The 9,172-nt window shown below is 41.4% G+C and overlaps 1 long non-coding RNA gene across 1 annotated transcript; it reads right to left on the bottom strand.

Moving 5' to 3' along the window:
* Window positions 1-1,495: 1,495 nt before the first annotated feature.
* Window positions 1,496-3,202, bottom strand: LOC140722448 (uncharacterized). The gene is made up of 2 exons (XR_012097619.1): window positions 3,024-3,202; window positions 1,496-1,629 (listed from the first exon to the last, which is right to left on the bottom strand). It is a non-coding gene; the product is annotated as an uncharacterized lncRNA (long non-coding RNA).
* Window positions 3,203-9,172: the final 5,970 nt, after the last annotated feature.

The raw sequence follows: 9,172 nt of genomic DNA on the forward strand, positions 1-9,172 counted from the left end.
GCTTGCAGAGGGATCTGAACCAGCTGGAAAAATGGCAGATGGAGTTTAATACAGACAAGTGTGAGGTATTGCACTTTGGAAATCAAACCAAGGTAGAACATACAAGGTAAATGGTAGGGTACTGAGAAGGGCACTAGAACAGAGGGATCTAGGAATACTGATACAAAATTCCCTAAAAGTGGCATCACATGTAGATAGGGTAGTAAAGAGAGCTTTTGGTACATTGGCCTTTATAAATCAAAGTACTGAGTATAAGAGTTGGAATGTAATGGTGAGGTTGTATATTGCATTAGTGAGGGGGAATTTGGAATACTGTGTGCAGTTTTGGTCACCGAATTACAGGAAGAATATTAATAAGGTCAAAAGAGTGCAGAGAAGGTTTACAAGGATGTTGCTGGGACTTGAGAAACTGAGTTACAGAGAAAGGTTGAATAGGTTAGGACTTTATTCCCTGGAGCGTAGGAGAATGAGGGGTGATTTGATAGAGATGTATAGAATTATGATGGGTATAGATAGAGTGAATGCAAGCAGGCTTTTTCCACTGAGGCTAGGGGAGTAAAAAAACCAGAGGACATGGGTTAAGGGTGAAGGGTGAAAAGTTTAAAGGGAATATTGGGGTGGGGAGCTTCTTCACAACTGTGTCTGACTGGTACTGGCATAACTGATAGATAGATAGATAGATAGATACTTTATTCATCCCCATGGGGAAATTCAACATTTTTTCCAATGTCCCATACACTTATTGTAGCAAAGCTAATTACATACAATACTTAACTACTTAAATACATTGAATGGTAACTTAAGCTCAGTCCTAACCCCGGCACTTTAACATATCTTACTCCTGGCGGTTGAATTGTAAAGCCGAATGGCATTGGGGAGTAGTGATCTCTTCATCCTGTCTGAGGAGCATTGCATCGATAGCAACTTGTCGCTGAAACTGCTTCTCTGTCTCTGGATGGTGCTATGCAGAGAATGTTCAGGGTTTTCCATGATTGACCGTAGCCTACTCAGCGCCCTTCGCTGTTATACTCTCCAGTTCTGTGCCCACGACAGAGCCCGCCTTCCTTACCAGCTTATTAAGATGTGAGGCGTCCCTCTTCTTAATGCCACCTCCCCAACACGCCACCACAAAGAAGAGGGTGCTCTCCACAACTGACCTATAGAACATCTTCAGCATCTCACTACAAACATTGAATGACGCCAACCTTCTAAGGAAGTACAGTCGACTCTGTGCCTTCCTGCACAAGGCATCTGTGTTGGCAGTCCAGTCTAGCTTTTCGTCTAACTGCACTCCCAGATACTTGTAGGTCTTAACCTGCTCCACACATTCTCCATTAATGATCACTGGCTCCATATGAGGCCTAGGTCTCCTAAAGTCCACCACCATCTCCTTGGTTCTTCTGGGCACATTCTGTCTTACTCCCAACTATTTCCTACCTTCCTTTGTACAGGTATGTAATGTCTAAAGGACCAGTGTTTGAGTAAATGAGACTCACCAAACTTTCTCCCGACTGAATCACTGGAATCTCCGAGTCAGATGGGCCCTCTCAATCCTCGGGCTGGTTCACTTGTTGCTGTTCCCTCGTCTTCAGTCGTGGTTTTTCTTCCAATAAGTCTCTCACTGCAGGACTAACGTTAACATGAAAGATAATGAAGCATGTTAACAATGAAAAGGAGGACCAAATATTTCTGCTTAATGTTACTAGGAACAAAACTCACTGAAATTTAAACGTTGGCAAATATAATGATCTCAGTGAACAATCTTTAATTGTCCCTCACACATCACAAAACAATACGGGATAAGAAGGAGCCATCATTCAGTCATGGTAAGACACAAGACACAGGAACAGAATTAGGTGATTCAATCCATCTGGTCTGCTCCACCACTCAACCATTCCATCATAGCTGATTTTTAATCCAACACCATATTCCTGCCTTCCTCCTGTAACCCTGAAGCTACACAGCAATCATCAGTATATTAATCTTCACAAATAGACCCACATGGCAGCCTCAAACAAATTCTGCGGCAACAAATTCCACATATCAGACTTCTTTTGGCCAAATTTTTTTTCTCATCTCAGTTTTAAAGGGAAGCAAGTTTATTCTGAGACCGTGCTGTCAGATCATAGACTCTCTGTCTAATGGAAACATCCTCTCCATGTCCACTGTATCCAGGCTTTTCAGCATTCGGTAAGTTTACTTAACCAGACATCCTCCACCACCCCCACCGTCCCTCTGAACTCCATTGAGCACAGGTCCAGAACCATCAAATGCTCCTCATTCCTGAGGTTACTCATGTGAACTTCATTAGCAACAACTGCAGCGGACACATTTCCAGGAATAACAGACAAATCGGTTCCAGGATAACTTACAGGGAAAAGTTGTGCTTTCTTTACTGTTATACTATCACTCCATTTCCAGGTTAAAACAGGACCATTTCAGGAAATTTGTATTACAGATCCTGTCTTGTCGGTCTGGACCGACCGCCGTCGCTGGACTATAAACGTGCAGGAGTAATGTGTGGCTCAGCTCTACTGCGTGGAGCTGAGGCTCGAACCATTCTCCCCCTAGACTTCCCAGTCCCTCGGTAAAGCAGGCAGTGAAATCAAAGATCCCCACAACCTGGGACGTTCTCCTTTCTCACCCACCCCACTCCGGGAGAAGACACAACAGCCATAAAGCTCCAGGACAAATGTGAGGAGCCTCAGGAAGCGAGGCGAGTTCGGGGAAGTTAATGAGACTCAGCGGCCAAAATCACACCACGTGATCTTGCGTCACAAAGCGGAGGGCGGGGCGAATCTGCGGTATACAGCCTCACGTGACCTGACGGCGGGACTTCCATTTCAATTCTGCGGAAACAGACAGCCTGGGCTCCTGGTTTCGATCGTTCAATGCAGATTAAGTGAAGTCAACACATTTCTGACGAGCCCAGATAGTTGGGAAACAAATGAATTCCTGGCCCTCAGTTCGGGGCTCACGGCCAACATCGGATCTCCCCGCTCGGGATCGGTCTCAATACTCACCGATGGGAAAGTGATATCTTCGGCCCGCAGACAGCGATCCCGACGGAAGAGACGAAAGTCTTTCACGAACACACAGCCGACCCACTTCAGCTCGGAGCGGAGAGGAAAACACCGTCCACCCGGAGACTGTGAACATGCGCGAAGAGATTGTTACATCATCGGGAGGCGGGGCCTCCGAAACAGACGCGCAGATGCTGCCCATCTGCGGTTATATGGGAGGGACAAACGGGATCACGAGTCAGGATTGGGGACCACCACCCCACCCCCCACCCCCGCCCCAGGCAGAGACTCCAGCTACTCATTAGTCTGTGGACAGAAGCAAACTTGCCGCTCACATCTCCTCTCACCTTAAATGTATTAGACATTTCAACCCCCAGGAAAAATATATCGGCTGTCCACTCTATCTATTCTTCTCGTAATCTTATAAACGTCCATCCAGTCTCACCCCAGCCTGCGCCGCTCTGGAGAAAACAACACAAGTTTGTCCAGCCTCTCGTTATAGCTCATGCCCTCTAATCCAGGCAGTGTCCTGGTAAACCTCTTCTGCGCCCTCTTAAAAGCCCCGACATCCTTCCGAGAATGGGGGCGACCAGAACTGTGTGAAACACTCCAGATGTGGTCTAACTAGTTTTATAAAACTGCAGCACAACTTCCCGACTTTTGAACTCAATGCTTCAACTAATAAAGACAACCATGCCCTTTGCCCTCTTAAACTCCCGGTCAATCTGTGCAGTCTCTTTCAGGGAGCGATGCACTTGGAGTCTAAGATCCCTCTGATCATCAACACTGTTCAGGGTTTTGCATTTAACAGTGTACTGTCTCATGCATTCGACCTACCGAGCTGCCAAGATGATCATCACTAATCAAATCTCACTGAGATTTCTCAGGTCCTGTTGAATTTATTGCCAAGTGCACAAGTACGGGAAGTTACAGGGACAGAGAAACACTGACTTGTGGCAGCATCACAGGCAAGTACATTCAGATAACACACGGAACACAAAATATACGATTCTCTGTCAGTAACAATCTGTAAATATGTTTTATGTCATTAACGATATATAAAATACATTGTGTCATGATCAATATTAAAATGTGCATTTTGTGTCAATAACAGACTTGGAAATGTTGAATTTGGTCCCTGTCTCCATTCCTCCTGTAATCCACAACCAGCTCCTTTGTTTTTGTCACAATGAGGGAGAGGTTGTTTTCTTGACACCACTGTGTCGGGGTGATGACTTCTTTTCTGTCGGCTGCCTCGTTATTATCTGAGATTAGGCCAGTCAGTGCAGTGTAGTCAGCAAATTTAACTAACAGATTGGAGCTGTGGGTGGCGACCCAAGTCATGGGTATACAGAGAGTAAAGGAGGCGGCAAAGAGACACCCCTGTGGGGTATGTGTGCTGAGGGTCAGAGAGACAGAGGAGATGGAGCCCACTCTTACCACCTGCCGCCGATCTGACAGGAAGTCCAGGATTCAGCTACACAAGGCAGGGTGAAGGCCGAGATCTCTGAGCTCCTTGTCGATACTTCACGCCTTCGTACGGCCACTGCTCTGTCAATGACTGCAAGGAACTGCAGAGAACTTTGGAGAGCAGAGAACATCAGAGAAACAAGCCTCCCCTCCATGGACTCTTCCTACACTTCCCCTGCCTCGGAAAAGCAGGCCATGTACTCAAAGATCCTCACAACCTGGACATTCTTGCTGCAAACCCGCTCCCCCATCGGGGAAGAGATACAAAAGCCTTAAAGCGCGAACCACCCGGCTCAAGGACGGCTTCCTGTCTGTGGTTAGAAACCAAATGAATGATAAAATGGACTCGGCCTCGCAATGTAACTCGACGTGACCCTGCACCATATGTCTATCTGCACTGCACTTTCTCTGCAGCCATAATGCTTTGTCGCAGTTACTGTTTTGTCGTTTTCATTTTTTTTCATTTTTAGAATTTTTTTTATTGGTACAGAATCTTCTACAGCTACAAAATGATACAAAACTTCAATAGATTAATATGTATGCAATTAATAAAGCTGAAAAATCTGATCGTAAAATATAAAATTGGAAATATATATATATAGAAGGGAAAAAAAACAATTTAACTTGGAAAAAAACCCACTAACTACATAAGAAACACACATTTGACCATCATCTAAATATGAAAATAAGAATCATCAACCGCCATTTCATATTTATAAAAAAAAAATTGGAAGGAAACCATATAGCGTAATTCAATTTAAATGATAATATTTGGCAAAAGAACCCCATCTTTTCTCAAAATCGAATCGAGGATCCAAAGTTCTACTTCTATTTTTTCGAAACTAAGGCATAACATTCCTTGAGAAAACCATTCAATTAATGTTGGGGAAGAAATATCTTTCCATTTTAATAAAATAGCCCTTCTTGTCAGTAGTGTAACAAATGCAATTACATGTTGATCTGAAGATGAAATACCCTGAATATGATGTGGAGCTATTCCAAATAGAACAGTCAATCTATTAGGTTGTAAATTAATTTTCAGAGCTTTAGAAATTGTAGAAAATAAAGATTTTCAAAACGATTTTAATGAAGAATATGACCAGAACATATGTGACAAAGTAGCTACTTCAGTTTCATATTATCACAGCATTTGTCTGTAGTAGGAAATATTTTAGATAGTCTCTCCTTTGTAAAATAATAACGGTGAACAGTTTTAAATTGAATTAAACAATGGTTGGCACATACAGAAGAAGAATTTACGTTTTTCAAAACTCGAAGCTAATCTTCATTAACAAGGGTCATTTTAAGTTCTCTCTCCCAATCTTGTTTAATCTTTAGTGATAGGTTATCTTTTTGTAACAAAAATAAATTATAAATTCTGCTAATAGAACCTTTCACTAAGGGATTCAATTTCAAAATGGTATCCAACAAATCAGATTCTTGTAAATATGGAAACTTAGGTAAACATTGTTGTAAAAAATGTTTCACCTGAAGATATTGCAAAAAATGTGTACGAGCGAGAGGAAATTTGTTAATTAACTCTTCAAAGGTCATCAATCGACCATCACAAAATAAATCTGTAAAAGAATGGATCCCTTTATTTTTCCATAAGAGAAAAATGGGGTCAGTTCTTGAAAGTTTAAATGGAAAGTTTCGATATAAAAACTATACAACGTAAATTGTTTAAAATTTTAAAAATAATTACGAAACTGAACCCAAATCCGTAGGGATAGTTTACTAACCGGGTAAAGATTTAAATTTGGAATTTTAGAGAGCTGTAAAGGTAATGGAGCTCCTAAAACTAAAGTTAAATAAAATTGTTTAGCAACTTTTAATTCCCAATTAACCCATAATGATTTTTGGTTCTTATCAAGCCAATATAACCAAAAATATAATTGTCTAATATTCACAGCCCAATAATACAGTCTTAAATTAGGAAGTGCAAGTCCACCATCTTTTTTTAGAATTTTGTAAATGCTACTTATTAATTCTTGGTCTCTTATTGTTCCAAATAAAGGAAGAAATAAGAGAGTCAATTTGATCGAAATTTGATTTAGTTAAAAAGATAGGTATATTTTGGAAAATATATAAAAATCTAGGTAAAATCATTTTCACAGCATGAATACAACCTATTAAAGAAAAAAGTTAGTGGATTCCATCTAGAAAATTGTTGTTTCATGGAGTCCATTAAAGGAACTATATCCGCTTTATAAAGATCTTTATATTTTATAGTAATAATACCTAAATATTTAATATTTTAACTATTCTAAAAGGAATATCATTATATATATACTAACAGAGACATTTAATGGAAACAATTCACTGTTATTCAAGTTAAGTTTATATCCTGAAAATTTACCGAAATCTTTAAGTGTTTCCAAAAGATTAGGAATTGATTCCTCAAGATTTGAAATAAAAACCAAAACATCATCTGCTTACAGAGAAATCTTATATATGGTTCCATTCATAGAGATACCATGAATATTTTTAGCTTCTCTTAGTGTTATAGCAAAAGTCTCCAATACAAGATTAAACAATAAAGGGCTTAATGGACATCCCTGTCTAGTTCCACGAAAAAGTGAGAAAAAAGAAGACCTGCAGTTATTAGTAATGACAAGCTCAAAGGCGGCTTCCTGTCTGTGGTTAGAAGCCAAATGAATGATAAAATGGACTCGGCCTCACAATGTAACTCGACGTGACCCTGCACCATATGTCTATCTGCACTGCACTTTCTCTGCAGCCTTAATGCTTTGTTACAGTTATTGTTCTGTCGTATATCAGCTCAATGGACTGTTGCAATGTATCGATCTGTGTGGATGGTACGTCAGGCAAGATTTTCATTGGAAGTTCAGTACGTGATGATAGTAAACAAATTCCCCATTTTAATTGTGCGGAAATATTAGACAGGCTGAGCTTCTGCTCTGGAGCCACAGAAGGAAACTGAACTGTTGTCATTTCTGAAATGAACTGGAATGTTGTCCAGCCTCTCGTTATAGCTCGTGCTCTCTAATCCAGGCAGTATCCTGGTAAACCTCTTCTGCGCCCTCTCCAAAGCCCCGGCATCCTTCCGAGAATGGGGCCGACCAGAACTGTATGAAACACTCCAGATGTGGTCTAACTAGTTTTATAAAACTGTTGTTACGAACTGAAGCGTTTTAGAAACGAACCAGCAGCAATAGAGTTCACACTGGAGTCTGGTTTTGATGGTAAAAACACTCTGTTTATCAGTATCTACTTATAATATAGTAACTTAACGAAATAAAGTTAACAGTGTTAAGTGTATATATGTGTAAATGTAATTCCCAGACTATCGAGCCTGAGGGAACAAAGCTCAGAGTCTTGAGATGGTAAAGTAGGAAAGTTCAGTAATCCACGGAATAAATGACGGGACAGAGATATTTGTAATCCAGGGTGAAATGTAGAGAAAAGGCCGTTACTTCAAAATAACCGTCGACGAAGTTCTTATCCGTTGAATCTATCCACATACGAGTTATCAGCGAAAGTGACCTGTCACAGGAATACCGTCTTCCAGGGGTTACCGCACAACATACCCAGGCAAGGGTTAATACAAGATATTCCAAAATCCACTCCTATGGATTATACGAAGTGACAGCCACACAAATTCGTTGTGGTTCCGTGTACTGATGATCAACCCACTCTTGTGGGCATAGGAGAGTTCCAAGCCTCAGCTGCGACTAACTGAAGCTATCAGCTTTTCCAGTCTCTCTCTCTCTCGCTTTAGATTGGCCGACTGCCTGTCTGCAGATCGCTCTCTCTCTCTTATGGTTCAGTCCACAGTCAGCGCTGTCAGCCTGTGACTGACGTCATAGCCCCGCCTCCTCACGCCGGCGCTCTTAAAGAAACAGTCACAGTACGACCGCAGGCTCGTAACAGCCGCAACACAACTTCCCGACTTTTGAACTCAATGCTTCAACCAATAAAGACAAGCATGCCATTTGCCTTCTTAACCAGCCAATCAATCTGTGCAGTCTTTCTCAGTGAGCGATGAATTTGGAGTCTAAGATCCCTCTGATCATCAACACTTTTCAGGGTTTTGCATTTAACAGTGTACTGTCTCATACATTCGACCTACCGAGCTGCCAAGATGATCATCACTAATCAAATCTCACTGAGATTTCTCAGGTCCTGTTGAATTTATTGCCAAGTGCACAAGTACGGGAAGGTACAGGTACAGAGAAACACTGACTTGTGGCAGCATCACGGAACACAAGTTATACAAAATATCGGTCAGTAACAATCTATAAATATGTTTTATGTCATTAACAATATATAAAATACATTGTTTCATGATCACTATAATTAAGTGCATTTTGTGTCAATAACAGACTTGGAAATGTTGAATTTGGTCCCTGTCTCCATTCCTCCTGTAATCCACAACCAGCTCCTTTGTTTTCGCTACAATGAGGGAGAGGTTGTTTTCTTGACACCACTGTGTCGGGTGATGACTCTTCTCTATACGTTGCCTCGTTATTATTTGGGATTCGGCCAATCAATGTCGTGAAGTCAACAAATTTAATTAGCAGATTGGAACCCGTCTCTGCAGCCCCACAGTGCACTATGTACTGATTGCAAAGCTACGAAGTTGCATGTGAATAGCCTCCCCTCCCCCAACTCCACTCTTTCTTCGTCACCAGTAGACTGGGACATCTCACATCTCG

This window comes from Hemitrygon akajei, unplaced genomic scaffold (genome assembly GCF_048418815.1).
Source record: "Hemitrygon akajei unplaced genomic scaffold, sHemAka1.3 Scf000077, whole genome shotgun sequence".
NCBI classification, from domain to species: domain Eukaryota; kingdom Metazoa; phylum Chordata; class Chondrichthyes; order Myliobatiformes; family Dasyatidae; genus Hemitrygon; species Hemitrygon akajei.